The sequence below is a fragment of the Piliocolobus tephrosceles genome, chromosome 10, assembly GCF_002776525.5.
Source record: "Piliocolobus tephrosceles isolate RC106 chromosome 10, ASM277652v3, whole genome shotgun sequence".
Classification (NCBI taxonomy): Eukaryota; Metazoa; Chordata; class Mammalia; order Primates; family Cercopithecidae; genus Piliocolobus; species Piliocolobus tephrosceles.
In genome coordinates this window covers 100079794-100098829 of record NC_045443.1, presented here as the reverse complement: position 1 = coordinate 100098829, position 19036 = coordinate 100079794, and the positions used below count along the sequence as shown (strand labels likewise).

The following is a 19036-nucleotide window of genomic DNA, read 5'->3' as shown; positions in this document are numbered from 1 at the left end:
TTTTTTTTTTTTTTTTTTTTGAGATGGAGTCTCACTCTGTCACCCAAGGTGGAGTGCAGTGGCGCAGTCGCAGCTCACTACAAGCTCTACCTCCCAGGTTCACGCCATTCTCCTGCCTCAGCCTCCCGAGTAGCTGGGACTACAGACACCTGCTAATTTTTTTGTATTTTTAGTGGAGACGGGGTTTCACTGTGTTAGCCAGGATGGTCTCGATCTCCTGACCTCGTGACCCACCCACCTCAGCCTCCCAAAGTGCTGGGATTACAGGTGTGAGCCAGCGCACCTGGCCGCTATAATTTCTTAAACCACCCTTCTTGGTGAGAATTTGGCTTTCCTTTTCTCCACATGGCAGCTTGGATGTAGTGTGTGGATAGTGACTCTGCTGATCAGTGTCCCCCAGGGGCACCCTTTCTCACTCAAAATAAGATCCAAAGGCCACACAGAGGCCCACAAAGTCCTAGATTATCTTTGTACCTCCAACTGCCCCAGCATCCCCTCTGCCCAGTATTCTCTGCTTCACTTGCTCTGCTCCAGCCTCACCAGCCTCTGTACTGCTCCTCAAGCCCATTACTCATGCTCCCATTTCAGGGACTTGCTGTTCTTTTGGATCTAGAAGACTCTTCACATATATGTACATGGCTTACACTCTCACCTCTTCCTGGACTCTGTCTCAGCAAGGTCTTCCCTAGTTTCCCAGTCTAAATAAGCAACTCCCCTTTCCCCTAGGCACTCCCTATTTCCCTTCCCTCCTTAATTTATCTTCCTAGCACTTACCACTCACTTGTATATTATCTAATTCTCCTCATTAGACTGTAAATGCTACAAGGGCAGGTATTTCACTGTTTTGTTTGATTGATTGATAGATAGATAGATAGATAGATAGATAGATAGATAGATAGATAGACAGATAAGAGAGAAAGAGAGAGATGAAGTTCTATATCTTCAGTAACTCCATTAGTGCCTGGTACTTAGTAGGGTTTAATATATTTTTAATGACCAAATGAGTGAGTGAATGAATGAACCTACATAGGTCAATGTGGGATGTGGGCCATCATGGAACACAGAATAGCATGTTATCAGAACCAGAACAGAGACAATTTTTATGGCCATATGAAACTAAAGCGTCCCAAATTCCTAGCAAGGAGGGATTCAACACAACCTTGGAATTATACTGTATTTGAGAGCTACACAAAAACCACAGATATACACATTACCCACTGAATATAAAGAGCTCATTCCATGGAATGGAGTGGCTATTCTCATCTGAATGTGTGTTGTTCTTGTTGTATCCATACGCAAACCCATCTGGTCCCTTGTAGAGAGGTCCATATCAGGTAGATTAAAAATGAACAAACACTGTGACAAAATGGCACAGTAGCTGAAAGCTCTGGCCCTGGAACCTGACTCCCTGGGATTAAAGCCCACTTTCCTCTGAGGGAGCTTGGACAGATTACTTTACCTCTCTGTGCCTCAGCTTCTCATGTGTCAAATGGCAAGAAGAGTACCTATTCTTGTTGCAGGAGTCAAATGAGTTAATATATATGTAAAACACTTAGGACAAAGGGTGGCTAGTTTGGTGACCTGTCTGGAGACAGACTGCCTGGGTTCAAATCTTGGCTGTGCTACTTACTAGCCTTGTGATCTTAGGCAAGTCACTTAACCTCTCTGTGACTCGGTTTCATCAACTATAAAATGGGCATAATCACAGCTTCTCCTCCGAAGAATGTTGTCAGAATTAAATGTGTTAATAACAATATTATACATAATAACTCCACAGAGTTACTGTGAGGATTGAATGAAAGGATGAAGAAGGCTTAGTGCAGTGCCTTGTACATCGCAAGCAATGATGGAGAGGAGGAGAAGTTAAAACAGGAGTGTGCTCAGGACATTAAGGGGGTACAGAACATATGCTTTGCAGGAGCCAAAGACAGAAAGGTGAGGTTTAGAGGGCTGCAGTAGACAGTGTTAGCTGCTTCTCCTCCCTAGGGATGATCACACTTACCTCCCTCTGGGAGCAGACTTAGCTCGGTGACTCTTTGTACAGTCAAATGTGACCAGAGTGGCATGTGTTACCTCTGGGAAGAAGCTTTGGAAGTCAGTGCATGGCGTCTCATGTTCCTGTTTCCCTGCCTCTGCCACCATGGAGCATGGTTTGAGATGAAGCCTTGGTCATTCTGAAGGACTGAACTCCTGTGATGATCAGGTTACTTTTGCTGGCTTGAAATTAACGTGAAACACACATGAAAAACAAGCGTTGTTTTAATCCACTAAATCTGGAACTGTTAGTTGCTGCAACATAACCTGGCCTAAACTGACTGAAGTTTTCTTGGAAGAGGCAAAATCTTAGCTGAATCTTGAAGAAAGTAGGGAGGCTGTTCCAGGCAGAGAATAACATGTGGAAAGGTCCAGAAGTATGAGGTGGGAGGGAATGTGCATGCTGAAAGCCCCTTGGTATCGCTAGAACCTCAAATCAAGGAGGAGAATGCCAAGAGATGAGTCTGATAGGTTGATGGGTGGTAGTCACATCAGAGCCCCAGCACGCTGAGGTGTTCAAACTTTGTCTGTGGATTGTTGGGGAAATGCTTCAGCCACCCTCCACTATCCTTGTGGGGCCAACATCCATGATACATTCCTTGCATGGTACCTAGTCAAGGGTCACATAACAATAACTGACTCCTCCTTCTTTGCCAAAATATAAGCTCACAACTCTTCCATCTGGCATTTAAAAACCTACATAAATGAGTCCTGCCTATCCCGCTGCCCAGCAACATGAATCCCTGGTCATAATGGCAAAGGTCTACTTTACTGTCGGTGGAATGTGTTTTGTCAATCCCATTTTTCAGCCTTTGCAATCTTTGGTGCATTCATATTTCCCAGGTTCAGGAGAACCTCTTTTTTCCAAGTCTCATGTTTCCATATAGAGGGTCCTCCATTAGTTAATATTCCTGGCCTCTCTTGGTACCTCCAGTCATTTTCTCCTTGGGGTAAACAATCACTAACCTGATTGGTGTTTGGAGGAAAGAACATAATGTTGAGGATTCAGCCGCTTTTGAGTAGTTTTCTTTTGTGATCTGTCCATCACTGCTGACAAAAAAACATTTCTACCTTCTCTCTGCCGGGATGTGGATCTCCAGGATCTGGATCTAGAGAGACCTTTAACTGCCTGTATTAAGACTAAGTTTATCTGTAAATGACAGAATACCCCAAATAACTAGGGTTTAAGTCAGATCGAAAATTTTACCTTTTGAATATAAGTGATATACAGAGGTAAGCCATTTGAAACTACTATGATACTTCATGGCCATCAGAAAACCCAGAGCCTCTTGTCTTGTTCTACCATTGTCAGCATGTGGGTAGAATTCCAGAATAGCTTCCAGGAGTTCCAGCCATCACATCCACCTTCCAGTTGGCAGGAAGAAGGAAGAAGATAAAGATGGACTTCCCTTTCAGGGCACTTTCAAGTAGTTACACACACCACTTAAATCATATTGGCCAGGATTTAGTCATATGGCTATCCATCTGCAAAGGAGAGTGGAAATATGTTTTTTGTTTGTTTGTTTGTTTCCTTAAGGACCATGTGCCCTACCAAAGCCTGGGAACTCTATTACTAAGGAAAAAGAGGATATGGAATGGGAGGGCGCAACTAACAGTCATAACTATCTAATTCTTGAGGAAAATCTTAACAAATCCTCTTAGCCATGGTTGATAATCACATTCTCAACAGTTTCTCAGTCATCAAGAAGAAATTTGGACCTCTCGTTTGGCCTGCTTCCTGTGTGAGTCTCTCAATTGTTTCAAACTCAGAAGTGGAAGAAGGAATTTATTTGTTGAAGTCCAAAACCTTCAATGTATCACAACAAATCAGCAGAGACAGTAATCTTAATATATCTGTCTCAATTTTGTTCTGGAAACAAGAACAAGGTACCAATACATCAAAGAAATGCATGCAATCTCCCCCATCCCAATAAAAACACTGGAAATAATTACAATAATAAGAGTATGAAAATAGGACTAATTTGCTTTATATAAGATAAGCAGCTTATGAGAATGGCATATAATAATACTGACAGATTGCTCTGGAGAGAGATACATGGAGAAACATGGTCTCCTTATTCCTACCGATCAATTCTGATGTGAAAGAAAGAGGCTAACCATGTATTCCCAAAATACAAAGGGTTGATACATGAAAACTTACTTAAGTGTGTCATAATTTTTTTTAAATTAAGGTGAGGCCAGAGTCCATTTAATACTAAATTACCATGATTTTTTTTTTTTTTTTTTTTTTTTACTGGCAGAATTGTATCCATCTCATGTTACACCAACAAAGCTATCCATCATTTTTGTTTAAGGGCACGCATTATTCAGGAGAGAGCATCACTGCTGACAAAACACATTTAAATAAGCAAGATTACTTCTCTTATTCACAGAATGATTCATTTCATGTCACACACACTTCATTTTTGACTCATAAAGTACGTCGCAACAGGCTTTGTAAGACTTATAATTATTGAGGCTATTTTTGGGCCGCTATTCACTGCCTTTTCCTAGCCTCTTTGCATTAATAACCAGTTTTTTCCTCTTCGTTATTTAGTATCCGACCAAATAGGACTCGTGTCAGCCAATCGGCATCTTGGGTGATGACTCATTTGCATTCAAAAGCTTAAAAATATTGGGTCCTTATCAACAAAAATTAAGCTTGCTGCCACGGAGGAAGCACTGAGCTGGATCAGGGAATACAGTGGAAAGTAAGATGTGGTTTCTGCTCCAGCCCTTTCTTGCTGAAAATTTAAGTGTTAGGTTACATAGCCACTAAGATCCTTTCCAGCACTGAGACTTGTATTTTAACACAAAATAATGATTGCCATGGGCCTTCCCACTTACAGACTGTCCTTCATTTGCATTTAGCTGATCTGAGCCACGCAGCAACCTCAAGAGAGAGGCCTCTCCACTACTGGCCCAATTAAACACACCAGAAAACTGAGGCACAAGTTAAAAATAAATAAATAAATAAATATATAGCCCCTACAGAACTTTGATTTTCAACATCAAAATTTTTCTTAAAAATCCCACTCCATATATTTCACAATTCTGGAATTCTTTCCAAAAGATCTGGGTAAGAGTGTGCAGTGCTTTCAAAGAGTGGTACCTTGAACTACCTACATCAAAATCATCTGGGGTATGTGTTAAACATGCAGACTCCTGGGTCCCATCCCGGAGTGACTGAGTCAGAATCCAGCGTGGGGCCCAGGAAAGTGGCAGTTTAACAGGCGATCTCCAGCCTACTCAAGTTTGAGCTTCACAAGAGTAGGCCCACCACAGGGAGAAAAAGAAGGGTAAGGTATTCCAGGCAGGATGAAGTGAGCAAGCTGAACTTTGGAGTCATGGACATTCATGGGAAACCCAAACTCAGCAACAGGCAAACACTATCCATTGCATCAATTTCTAGATGATGTCATAGACAAACCATTGAGTTGAACATTTTAAAGGGAGAAGGGGGGCTGACACAGCTTCAGAGCCTTCAGTGCCTTGCATCTCTGTAACACCTTCAACAGCTTCAGTCAGCTGCTGACTGCACAGCTGGAAGGTGAAGATTCTGCCTCTCCTGGAACCAGGGACACTAAATGTAATCCCAGACACAATATGTTGCCAGCTGCAAAGGTCTGCTTTCTTTCTCTGGGAGAAGATTTTTCTTGATGAGTTATATCTAAGTCCTAAACAAACTACGTGTGGTAACAATCAGAGTCCTGCACTAGAAGCCATGGCACTCAGGTTCAAATTCTCTTCAACCACTCTAGCCACTGTGTCTATTTGTTTGCAAGTCACTGAGCTAGCTTTAAGCTAATAGGGGAATTTGTTATAAAGACATAGGGCCGTCTCACAAATCCCAAGGCAGATCCAGGCTCTGAGAAAAGCCTTTCTCTATTACTCTTTTATTACTCTCTTCTACCTTGCTTGACACATCTGTTCATTTTTCTTTTCTTTTGCCGGCTTTCTCTGCTGCCCTGTTTATAGGTTGTGACCCAGCCGCCCCTCTGTTCCCAGTAATAGCTAACAGTTATTAGGTACTTACTCAGGTCAGACACTATCTTAAGCCCTTTATAAGTATTATTCTATTTATTATTATTATTATTATTATTATTATTATTATTATTATTATTATTATTATTATTATTTCACACAGAGCCTCACTCTGTCACCTAGGCTGGAGTGCAGTGGCATGATCTCAGCTCACTGCAACCTTGGCCTCCCAGGATCAAGGGATTCTCATGCTTCAGCCTCCTGAGTAGCTGAGACTGCAGGTGTGCACCACCACGCCCGGCTAATTTTTGTATTTTTAGTAGAGATGGAGTTCCACTATGTTAGCCAGGCTGGTCTCAAACTCCTGACCTCAAGTAATCTATCTGCCTCGGCCTCCCAAAGTGTTGGGATTATAGGCATGAGCCACTGCGTCCAGCCTTATTATTCTATTTAATCATCACAACAATTATTTGTGGTAGAGATGCCGTGACTACTCCCTGCATACAGATGAGAAAATTGAAACACAGAGAAATTAAGTCACATGCTCAAGGGCACACGGCTAGTTCTGTTACGAACTCCAGGCAGGCTGAACTCAGAGCCGGTAGATTTATGTCTTGCCGTAGATCCTTTCAGGTAACACACAAAGGTGTAATGGCTACCTCTCCATGCAATTTCATATTTCAAAGTAGAACTATATGGTTCCAGCTAAGGCAGAGTGCTGGGGTCACCAGCACAAACAAGAGTAAAAGGGCTGTGCTCACATAAGTGAAGGCCTGTGGGAGCCCCTGTGCTCCCTGCAGAAGTGTCCCCATGGCTATTAATTCAACCAAACAACTGTCTACCCTATCCCGTCTCAGGGTTTCAGGTTCTTCTGCCATAAAACAAAGGTGTGGATTCTGCTTAGTGTTTCCCAGAGTGAAACACTGAAACACGAAACTGATTCCATGAGAGGCTGTGCACTTAGACAACTCTATGGTCCAGTGGGAAATGCTGTTTCATCTACCCTCCTCTTAAACTCTCACAATGAATGCTTATGTATTAAAGGCCTTGGAAAGTCCTGCAGTGACGAAAAGAAAACTGCTTAAACTTAACATAGCATATCCCAAATATATTTGACAAGAGAAGCTTCCCCACACCTTTTGTGCAGACACTGAGCTACCTACTGACAGGCGCCATAGAAGAATTCAAGCAGTAATGCTAGCAACTTCCAGCCACAAACCCTTCAAATCCACATACATGCATGCTTCTTCTCTCCTCCTTTCTGGCTACAATAGAAGTGCCCTTTGTCCTGGATTCCATTCCCTCCTGCTTTTTCAGTAACTTTACACTGTTCATTTCCACTTCTGTCCTGTATTTGCCAACCTCTTCTCCCACCCTCATAAACCATTTAAACATAGCCATGTGTCTCTTCCTAAAGAAAAACTCTCCCTGACCCTCACTTCTCCTCCAGCTATCCTCCTCTCTTTTCTTTCCTCCACAGACAAACCTCTCCACAAGAAATCAACTCTATGTCCTTTGTTTTCTCCCATGCACTCATCCAGCCTCTCCAACCTGGCTTCTGACTTCAACACTCAAATGGTTCTTGCTGGAGTCACCAATGGCCTCCATGTCACTAAATCCAAAGGACGATCTTTTGGTCCTCACCCTCCATCTCCTCTCCACAGCATATAACACTGCTGATCAAGCCTTCCCTTTCAAAATGCTCTCTTGCAATGGCTTAAGGAATACAACCCTCTCCTGGGACCCCCTCCTACCCCTCTTAATTATGTTCCTCTGGCCTCTCCTTCCAAGATTCATGGCTCCTTATCCAACCTGCAACTGCTAAGTATCAGAGTCCCTTAAAGTGAGTTTTCAGCATGCTCACTACCTTCTCCAGTCAAATATTATCTCATGAAGACCATGCTGATATCTCCATCTGCCAATTTGACATTTCTACTTGAATATCTCAGACAGGCCTCAAACTCAATATATTCAGAACATGATCTTCCTTCTACAATCTGATCATTCTCCAGTGTTCTCAAAGTTAACAAACCAGAAATCCATGCTTCATTCTTAATATCTTCCTTTCCTCATCTCCCATATTGACTCCAGCACTGGGTTCTATCTGGTTTAGCTTCCAAGTAGCACTCAAATATGTCCATTTCTCTCCATTTCTACTTCCACCACCATAGCTGGAACAGACTCAGTTATCACCTGCTCTACTGCAATATCAGGGCCCTCTGTTTCCCCTACTGGTCTGCTCCTATTTTTTTCTCCAGACTTCAACTAGAACTATCCTTTATTTAAAGTCCATTTGTCCCTTCCCAGTACTTTTAAGATAAAAACGGAAATCCCGAACATGGTCTACAAGATCTTGTCCCATCTGGTCCCTGTCCTCCTCCCAGCTGCTCCTCTATCCACATGGCCCCTTACTCTTGGCAGTGTGTGGGCAGAGATGAGGAATGGTGATGAACATTTTGCAAGGCACAGGACATCCCCCACAACAGGTGTTTATCCAGCCCCAAATGTGAAAAATGCCAAGGTTGAAAATCCAGGTCTAAGCTAATGTGTTCCCCCTTACTAATGGTTGACTTAAAATTCCAGGCTTAAGCCAATCAAGATATTCACCTGACGACTATTTAAGACAATCAAGGTCTTTACCTGACCACTACTACTGGTCTAGAGGTGAACACATATCCTAAATTGCCTTAATCTGATTGAAATTATGGACTCCTCATCACATGGCTGGAAGAGAGGTGCTCTCTCTCTTTCTCTTTCTCTCTTTCTCCTCCCTCCTCCCTCCTCCCTCCTCCCTCCTCCCTCCTCTCTCCTCCCTCCTCCCTCCTCTCTCCTCTCTCTTCTCTCCTCTCTTCCCCAACACGGGTTAGAAACAAGAAAGCACACCAACCCCACCTGCTGCTGACAGACACCTTAGAAAACAGCCTAACACCACAGCTCACACACCAAGAATGGCAGAGTAGAGAAATAGAGAAAAACTAAACTTTATGGCATTGTTGAGTTACTGGATCATCCAGACCTGAAGTCTGCCTTACCATTGAACTTCCTACTATATGAGATAAATAAATGTCCTAGTTGTATAAGTTAGTATAAATCATCTTCTCTGTTACTTGATATACCTTGTGCTAATTGGCTTAAGCCTGGAATTTTAAACTAACCATTATAAGGGGGAAGATGTCATTAACTTAGACTGGATTTTCAACCTTGGCACTATTGACATTCGGGACTGGATCAAATTTATCTATATAGTTCCTTTCTGTCCTTATATTCAATTATTTTATGATTCTATATATGGCTAAGACCCTTCCAGCCCCAGACATATTCAGTGGAAAAGTAAGGAGAAGGCAGGGAAGATGACATTTTAACCAAATTATAGAATACATACTTCATTTCTTGTTTACCACTTGGGCCGCTCCAAATTTTCTATTCTTCTCAGATCTATCAGGACATGCTGTTAGGCAGACAATTTATTTTACTAAGATAATGACAGGTGTGTCTGTGACCCCATTAACCTTGCCTTCTGCCTGTTCCCATGGTTCCAATCCCAAACAGCTGTTCCTTCCTGCCTCTGATGATCTGAACACTTAGGAGCCATCTATGCACCATGCAACCTTGTCCATCAGAGCCCCAGCCATGGGACCAGAGACAACAGTCCACAAGGCAGCTGCTGCTGTCACTTGCCATGACCACTAGGGCCTGTCTTTAGGACAAACTAGACTATGCTGCTGAGTTCTGTGTTCGGACAGCATTTGAACTAGACTAGTGATAGTGATAGCTAAGATTACTGAGTGCTTGTCATAACCAGCACCCAGCCTTGTATCTTATCTCACTGAGTCCTCCAACCACCCCTAAATGCAGGCACTATTATTAACCCTATTTTTTAAATGAGGTAATAGGCCACAGGAAGGTTAAATAATTTGCCCAAGTCCACACAGCTGGTAAGTGAAGCCCTTTTCCCTGGCTCATAGAGAATAAAGGTAGAGTGAATGAAGTGCCTGTGACTTATTTTGTTGTAATTAAATAGATCTTTTCAAAAACCTTCAATTAAAAAACAATAGATATGGAAGATAAGTTAACCAAACAGTGCAGAGAATGATCAACCAAAAAGCGAAGTCTTCCTCACTTACTCATCACTTTTTAGTTGCCCTGTCCAGCTGTAAGGGGATAAGAATTGCAAAAAGTTTCTGGAAGATTTTTGCAGAAATTCTCTTTGCATGTGCAAAGAAGCAGTTCCTCCCTTTAAACCATCTGTTCCTACCACCTTTTAAGGCACCAGTCTCGACACAAATTATCCTGTACCTTTCTCCAGTGTCTTTCTTGCCTTCCCCACTTCTTTGCTCCTTCCCAGAGGGCGGGAACTGCCTGTTGCCACCTCCTCCACAGACACCTGGAGTACAATCAGGGGAGGAGATCTCAGTAACCAACATCTCGTGAGGAGAGAAAGAAAAAAAGAAAGACAAAAAAAAAAAAACCTGAAAAGCAGTTTTCCTGAATAGCAGTATTTCTTGTGGCCCTGTTGGGCAGCTGTTTCTTTCTCATGTTTGAATTGTCACCGTAATTCCACAGGCTCTGACTTTTTGCCTAAATGTCAGGGTGAACCCTCAGTTGGACAGTTAAACAAACACATAAGGTCACTGGCAAACAGAGGCATTCCCAAGGATCTGAGTTCTGGAGTCCCCCAAGTGCAGATGGGCCCTCATGTTAATTTGGGGTCCACCCTTTGCTCTGCTTTCACCACAAACTGTTTAATTTGTTTTGTTGTTGTTTAAGTGCAGCTCTCTCGGAAAGCCCCTAAGAAATAACCTTTCAAACAGGGCCTTCCAAATGCATGAGCTCTTCCAAATGCATGCTGTATTTGGAAGTGGTGCACAGTCCCACTCACTGCTAATCTCAGCACACTTTCCATATCTCCATATCATTTCTCAATAGCAGCAGCTTAACAATAGGGAGTGAAAAACATCTATTCCTCATAAAACCAATGGAAATTGGGCAGTGGGTATTGGATCTCTCGAGGACCCAATGAATGCTATTCACATCTCAGAAAGATGCAAAAGCTGTGGCTTAGGTAAATGAAATGAGAGCTCCATGCCCACACCTGGAGGATTCCATGATCAGTCATGTGACTTTCAGAAGTGTACTAGTTTGGCAAGAAGAGTTACGACCCTTTGGTGCACAATAAAAATAAACTAAGATACCTCATGATTATATACGTGCCATCAGCCCATAAAACACTCTTCAATTTTGGACCAGGTAACTAAGGCCTTTCCTTCCAAGATAAGGTATAAAATATGAAGATCTATTCTTGTTTTAATTTCTTTTCTTTTCTTTACTTTTTTTTTTTTTTTTTTTTTTTTTTTTTTGAGACAGGTTTTCACTCTGTGGCCCAGGCTGGAGTACGGTGGCATGATAATGGCTCACTGCAGCCTTGACCTCCAGAACTCAGATGATCCTCCCACCTCAGCCTCCCAGGTAGCTGAGACTACAGGCATGTGACACCATGCCCAGCTAATTTTTTGTGTTTTAATAGAAACAGGGTTTCACCATGTTGCCCAGGCTTGTCTTGAACTCGTGGGCTCAAGCAATCCATCCACCTCAGCCTCTCAAAGTGTTGAGATTACAGGCGTGAGCCACCATACACAGCCCTAATCTTGTTTTAGACACTTCTCCATCTCTCTTTCAATGTCCATCACCTCCACTTTGATGCTATCTAGCTTCTTAGTCATACTCCACCACCACCACCACCGCCACAGAGAAAGACATCTGGTATTCCCTAGTTGTACCACACCTGGGCTGATATCCCAAGTTCCATCTTGTATGCAAGGCTAGAGCATAATTTCCTAATTTCAGGAAGTGTTCGTTGATTCATAGGGCTTACCTGGTGGGTCTTATCTAAGTTCAGAAGGAAACATTAATGTTTCTCTCATGGGTACATCACAGGGGAGTTGGGGATTTGGATCGTTGTGGAATTGCAACCCTAGCAAATCCCTTCTCTCTAAAATTGACCTGATGTTTAGCATCTCTCAGAAACTGTAGTAGGTTCATGCTACACATACTTACTGAGGACCTACTATGTGGCCAACACGATTTTTGGCCCTTGAGATATATTCATGAATGATACAAAGAACCTCTGCCCTTGTGAAGCTGGGATTCTACAGGCAGTAAAGAAGGGGATGGGAATGAAGGTGGAGACAGAGTAAACAATAAACATGATATGAGAAATACTATTTAAAAAAAAAGGAGGACAAGAGTAAATCAGGGTAAAAGTGATTAGAAGTGATGAGGGCTCAGATTGCTATTTAAAATAGTTTAGGGAGGTATCAGTGAGAAAGTGTCCAAATAGGTGGCACAGGCTGCTTAATATAGGTGCTCCTTGAATGCCTGCGAGAGGAAGGTGGCAAGTACAGCTGAAAAGAAATAAAGCTGGGGAGAGTAGGAGGTAATAGGACAGTGACAATTGGGGAAAGCAGATACTGAAGGAGCTTTTGCTTTTACTCTAAGGAAAATGAGAAGCCATAGAGATATGTGTTGCTTTTCTGCCTGCACAGCATCTTTGGTTACACTTCCCTAATTTTCCCACCCCTCCCCTGCTTTCAGTCAGAGTGGATTAGGTGGGAGTGATCAGATGTCACAATTCGGCTTCGCACACTCAGGTACGGCAAATCAGTATCCTGGACATTTGATCCACACTAAGCCTAAAGTAGACATTTGACCCACATTAAGCCCAAAACTCAATTCCAGGATTTTCACTGAATTGAAAAAAAAAGGCGGGGGGAGTGGTGGGGGGGGTTGTGATCTTTCTTCCTAAGTTGCCAAGTTGATAGAGTGTACATCTGGAGCTTTCAGCGGCCATTGTGGCCTCATGAAGCAGAACCTTGCCTAAGAATGATGCCAGCACAGAGCCCAGGAACAGAGAAACACAGGTCCCCATTGACATCATTTGAGCACCTGGATTCAGCCTTGCCTGAAGCTGATATCCATAGGCTTTTTAGTTATACGTTAACATTTCCCTTTTTAGCTTGGACTGGTTTGTTGGATTTCTCCTCTTTGAATGGAAAAAGTCTTGACTACAACACTAATGATTGCAAATGAGTTGTCTTTTACCATGGCCTTGGTGTCTTGTCTCTTCAGTCAAAGGAGTAATTAATGGAGGGTGAGATGGCAAGGGGTGCAATGTGAGTTAAGGAGTAAAGTTTAGGAGAACTGCTAACCATACTCCTGTCCTGTAACTTTCATTGCCAAGGCCATTAAATCCCTACCTGTATGTTCTGTCTCATCTCAGTCCATGAGAACTTTTCCAGGCACATGGAAATATTGGCATCAAATTAAGAATCAAGTACGTCTTGCATTGGAGCCCCTCTGATCTTGTAGCCCAGCTCCCCAGTAACTGACCTCCTGTTTCCCCCTCCCTGCATGTCTAGGTCCTCTTTGCTTCCAAAAGATGCCAATGACTTGATTCCCTTCCCTAAACCTCAATTTCCCTGTGCCTGCCTGTGGTAGGCTGAATTGTTAGCCCTGATTCACACCCTTGCCATAGCCTCTTCGTGGGTGGAAGGTACTTCCCTACCCTTTGACTTTGGGTCTGGTCATGTGACTTGCTCTGGCCAATAGCATGTAGGCAGAAATGGCAGCGTACTTGTTCTGAGCTTTGGCCTTGAGTGGCCTTGCATATTTCCACGTGTACACTTGTGCCTTTGTTATCACTGTGAGTGGACCATGCACCAATGATCCCACTGTTGTCAGGAGGAAGAAGAGAGATTTAGGGAGCATAGTCTCTCCAACTACCATTGCTTTAAGCTGAACTACCCCAAATTAATCACAGACCTATAGTTATAAACCCCAGTCGAGCCTACATGAACAAACCACGATCAATCCACAAAAGTGTTAGCAGTAGTAAATTATTATCTTAAGCCATAGAGTTTTGAGGTGATGCTATGAAGCATCTGCTAACTGATACACTGACTTCTTGATACTGACTGCGAATATCACCCTCCTGGCCCGTATTTTTGGACATTTATTGACGATCTGCACCTCCAAGACATCCTGGACATGCTGGAGTAAGATATTTGGACTCTGTATATGTAAGAGGAAGGACCCTCTTTTCTTCTTGTACAGTTTCCAGATAAAATATAGGCTGCCCACTTTAATTTGCGTTTCAGATAAAAACTGAATATTTTTTGGTGTAAGTATGTCTCAGGTGATATTTGCAAATTTATCCAAAATTCAAATTTAACTGGGAATTATGCATTTTTATTTGCTAAGTCTGGCAATTCTATTCATCTACTACTCACCCTGTTTGGCTCTGGAGAAATAAAAAGACAGCCCCCACCACAACAAACACACACACACCCACACACACACACAGACACACACAAACATACATATGCTTCACTTCAGGTTTAAAGTCTATTACTATATGGAAAAGTTCTTTGCAATGAAAGTTTTGAGCACGTGCTTTTGTCAGTCTGTTTAAAGTGATTGCCTGTGAATATTCTTTCTGAATTCCAAGGCACAGAGGTGAGGAAAGAAAGATATGTGGAATTATTTCCACTGTACACTCAGTTAACTGAATCAGGGTAAGGACTCCATTTCTCTCTAACCATCATGAAAATTGGTTCATTCTCAATACACCAGGGATGAAACATAGAGTTAAATACCAGAAGCTATGTATTGAGATTGCAAATGGCTGCTTATCATTCCTCGGTTCATAGAAGGACCATATCTTTTATTGTCAATTTGATTAAAGGCTTCAGCTTCGAAATAAAACTCATTTCCAAGGGGCTTTCATTTTCCCTTTGATAAACAGGCACAATTCACTTTTCTTTAATGTTATTCCAACTAGCGTTGTGTTACAATGGGGTTTTTGTGATGCCCCAAAAACATTTTTGAAATTGTTCTTATCTTTCCAGGCTCTTGCTAACAGCCACCACAATACTCTCTTGGGCATAAGAATGCCTGCTCCAGCAAAGACTCCAGAAATAAGTTTCTGGCCTCTGGTAGTCGGATCCCCTGGGTGGAAGGGAGAAAAGGTTGCATATAAATCATTTTCCGTAAAAGACTTTTGTCAAATGGCTGAAACACAGCATACTAGGCAACTTGTTCCAGGTTCTTTTTCAATCAGCATTTTGTGAGTACCTCCTAGGTACCAAGCAGTTCATATACTAGTAGCGCTTGGCCTTGGCTGCATATTAGAATCACCTAAGGAGCTCTATGAAACTACTGCTCTCTGGAGCCCTCCTTCAGAAATTCTAGCTCAATTGGTATTGTTTTGAGGTGGGGCCTGAGCGTTAGTATTTTTAAACGCTCCCCAATGGTTCTAAGGTGTAGGCAGCAAGAAGGGCCACTGATGCGTACAGTTTTATTTATTCTGCCCAGCAGTATGACAAGGGCAGCAGCACAGAGTGCCTATATAACATATGAGGCAGTTGCTCACTATAATGCAGTCTCTATGACCACGTCCTGGAGCTTGGGCCCTCTTTTACACTCAATTTCATACCATGACAGCTCATGTTACTAGGGCTTTGCAGGACTTGGTTTTGCTTTTTTAATTGAGTCCTCTAAAAAGAGCAAGCATCTCAGAAAATTAACATACCAAACCATGACAGAGATATTTTAAACTTCATATTATAAAGTGTTTAACATATCATCAGTAAAGGAATACTATAACTAGCCCTCATTATCCATCACTCAGCCTCAACAATATACACATTTTCCTGGTCTTGTTTCTCCTCTATCCTCCAGACTTTTTGTTTGTTTTGTTTTACTAGACTATTTTAAAGCAAATCCCAGGCATCAGATCATTCACTCACCTGGAATTACTCCAGCATTTCTCTCTCATACCTAAGAACTCTCTTTTTTTATCATGGTAGAATAAACATCACATAAAATTTACCATTGTAAACATTTTTAAGTGTAAGTTCACATGCGTTAAGTAGATTCATATTGTTGTACAACCATCACCATCCAACCATGAGCTTTTTTCATCTTCCCAAGCTAAAACTCTGAATCCATTAAACACTAAGTCCCCACTTCTCCCTGACTCCGGCCCCTGGCAACCACCCTCCTACCTTCTTGTCTCTATGAATTTGACTATTCTAGGTACTTCCTATAAGTAGAATAATACAATGCAATATTTGTCCCTTTGTGTCTGACTTATTTCACTTAGCATGATGTGATCAAGGTTCACTTATGTTGTAGTATGAAACACCTGAGAACTTCTTTTCCTTTAGCCAAACCGTAGAACCATTATTGTCCTTAACAAATGAATAATAGCTCTTTAATGTCAACTCATACGCAGTTTGGGTTCATTCTTCTTTGGTTGTCTCAAAAATGTCACTTTACATCTAGTTGTGGAATGAGGACCCAAACGGGATTTATCATTGCTTTTGGTTGAAACGTCTCTGAAGTTTCCTTTAATCTAACTCACCCAAAACCTGGCACTTTTCTGCGTTTAAAAAAACAAACACAAAAACAGATAATTTGTCCTATAGAACTGTCTACACTTAGAGTTGGCTGGTTACATGTTGTGACCTGTGATGCATTCAACATGCTTCTCTTTCCTCATTATCTCCGGTAAATGGTAGGTAGCTCTAGCAGCTTTACCAATATCAAACTATTGTCCAATTTTCTGTAAAGAAAACTTCACAGGGAGTGCTACATCCATCATATTGTGCCATTTAGGAGGTCCGCACATAGGTCATCCTATGTTTAGTGATGCTAAGATTGCTGTGCTGGTGTCACCCTTATCCTTCTATCCTACTTCTGCATCCCACTTTTAACACTGAAAGAAGACTTACACGCCAGCTACTCGGAGTTTACAGCCCTCTGCCCAGCTTTTCTCTTCTGTTGAAAGCAAGGAACAGGTCCAGAGATGTTAACAACTTGTTCAACATCAATTGTTTGTCAATCAATATTTACCGAGCTCCCACTCCTATGAGAACCTGAGGCTCTTCCCATGTGACGTCTCTCCACTCTTCCTCGTGCTTCCATTTGGCTCAGTTCTTTTTTGTTTTCAATTTCCCTTTTTATGCTTCACTGAGGTACAACAGATATACAAATAATTACACATATTTATTGTGTACATTTTGATGAATGTGGACATATCTGTAAAACCACGGTACCTGTCACCACAATCAAGGTACTAAACATATCCATCACCTCCAAAAATTACCTTGTGTTACTTTCTGAGTTGGTTTCTTTGTTTGTTTAAAACAATTTAACATGAGCGCTATCCTCTTTGTGTATTTTAAAGTACACAATACCATATTATTAACTATAGGTAATATGATGTACAGAAGGTCTGTGGAACTTGTCTTGCAACATGGCTGAGTTCTTAAAGGCTATGAAAACTTCCTAGAGTAGACCACAAGCCCCAAGAAGGCAGAAGATACTATCCATTTATTCTCCCATTGAATCCCTGGACAGAGCACAGTTCCTGGCACAGAGTAGAAAGATGATAAATATTTATTGTATAAAAGAAAGAAAAAATGAATAAATGAATGATTCATTAATTAATTAAAAGATGCATAAACTTTTGGGGTACTTCTCCAAATGTATGTTTTTTTCTAATCTCCTTTATGATCTTCATAAAACAGTGCCCAAAAAGTTCTTATTAGATTCTCCCCATGATTTCATTTCAACACGAATTTTAGAACTTGTAAAAAGCAGTGACCCTTTGCCAAGTGCTTTTTCAAGGAGATCTCACAAGAAGTCAAGGACTGGCACTGAGTTTGCCAAAGGGCTTTGAAATCTCTTATCTGGATCCTCCATTGCCCATTTGTAATTCCCAGAAAGCAGCCAGAGTGACATTTTTAAAAGATGATTCCTATCATGCCAGTCTACCACTGAAAACCCTCCAATGTCCTTCCATTGTGTTACGAATAAAACTCAAACTCCCAGATGGGGCCCCCAAGTACCTGCCCATCCTCCCTTGTGTTCTTCTTTCTAGGCTTATTTCTTAGCATCTCTCCTCCCACTCTGGCCTTGTTTCATTTCACTGGCCCCAGAACATACCGGCCCCTTCCCACCTCAGGCCCTGGTAGCTGCCTTTTCCTCTTCCTGGCCTGCTTTTTCCCAGATCCTCCCAAAGCTGGTTTAACCTCACCTGTTGGACCTTCAATCAATTGCCCTGGGACAACCCTATGTAAAACAGGCCTCTTCCCATTACTCTCCAGTCCATCACCCTGGGTATTTACTTCATAACATTATCACCATACAGAATGAGATTACTTACTTGTTTCCTTGCTTATCCCTTCTCCATTAGAATAGAAGCTCCATAATGACGGACAATTTATTTGTCTTATTCACTGCTGTGATCTCTAAAATTAACACAATGCATGGTAGAGAAAACAGGCTCAGTAACTATTGGGTGAATGGATTAAGGTAAATATTTATTTATTTATTTTAGATGGAGTCTCACTCTTTTGCCCAGGCTGGAGTGCAATGGTGCAATCTCGGCTCACTGCAACCTCCGCCTCCTGGGTTCAAGCAATTCTCCTGCCTCAGCCTCCTGAGTAGCTGGGATTACAGGCGCCTGCCACCGCGCCTGGCTAATTTTTTGTATTTTTAGTAGAGACGGGGTTTCACCATGTTAGCCAGGATGGTCTCGAACCCCTGACCTCATGATCCACCCACCTCGGCCTCCCAGAGTGCTGGGATTACAGGCGTGAGCCACCGCGCCCGGCTAAGGTAACTATTTAAAAGCTGTGAATGCAGGATGCCTGAATTGCCTCACATCAGCCTGTCTGCGCCGTCCCTGCTCCTCACCCCAGTACACTGCTAAGCCTCTTGACACATTGCCTTATTCCATTTGGGTTGCTATAACAAAATACTATAAACAGCGTGGCTTATAAACAACCGAAATAGACTTCTCAGAGTTCTGGAAACTGAGAAGTCCAGTATCAAGACCCTGGGAGATTTAGCATCTGATGAGATCTTGTTTTCTGATTCATGGATGTTGCCTTCTCTCTGTGCTCCCACACGGTGGGAGAAAGAAGCTCCCTTGAGCCTATTTTATAAGGGCACT

General features: G+C 42.2%; 1 long non-coding RNA gene across 1 annotated transcript in view; it reads right to left on the bottom strand.

Moving 5' to 3' along the window:
• The window catches only part of LOC111540189, a 29455-nt gene extending 11117 nt beyond the window's left edge, over positions 1–18338 (bottom strand). Inside the window, exons 1-4 of the long non-coding RNA XR_002730916.1 lie at positions 18245–18338; positions 16930–17046; positions 10315–10402; positions 9401–9466 (exon numbers count right to left, since the gene is read on the bottom strand). This is a non-coding gene — a long non-coding RNA (uncharacterized LOC111540189). The remainder of the gene's footprint in view (positions 1–9400; positions 9467–10314; positions 10403–16929; positions 17047–18244) is intronic.
• Positions 18339–19036: the final 698 nt, after the last annotated feature.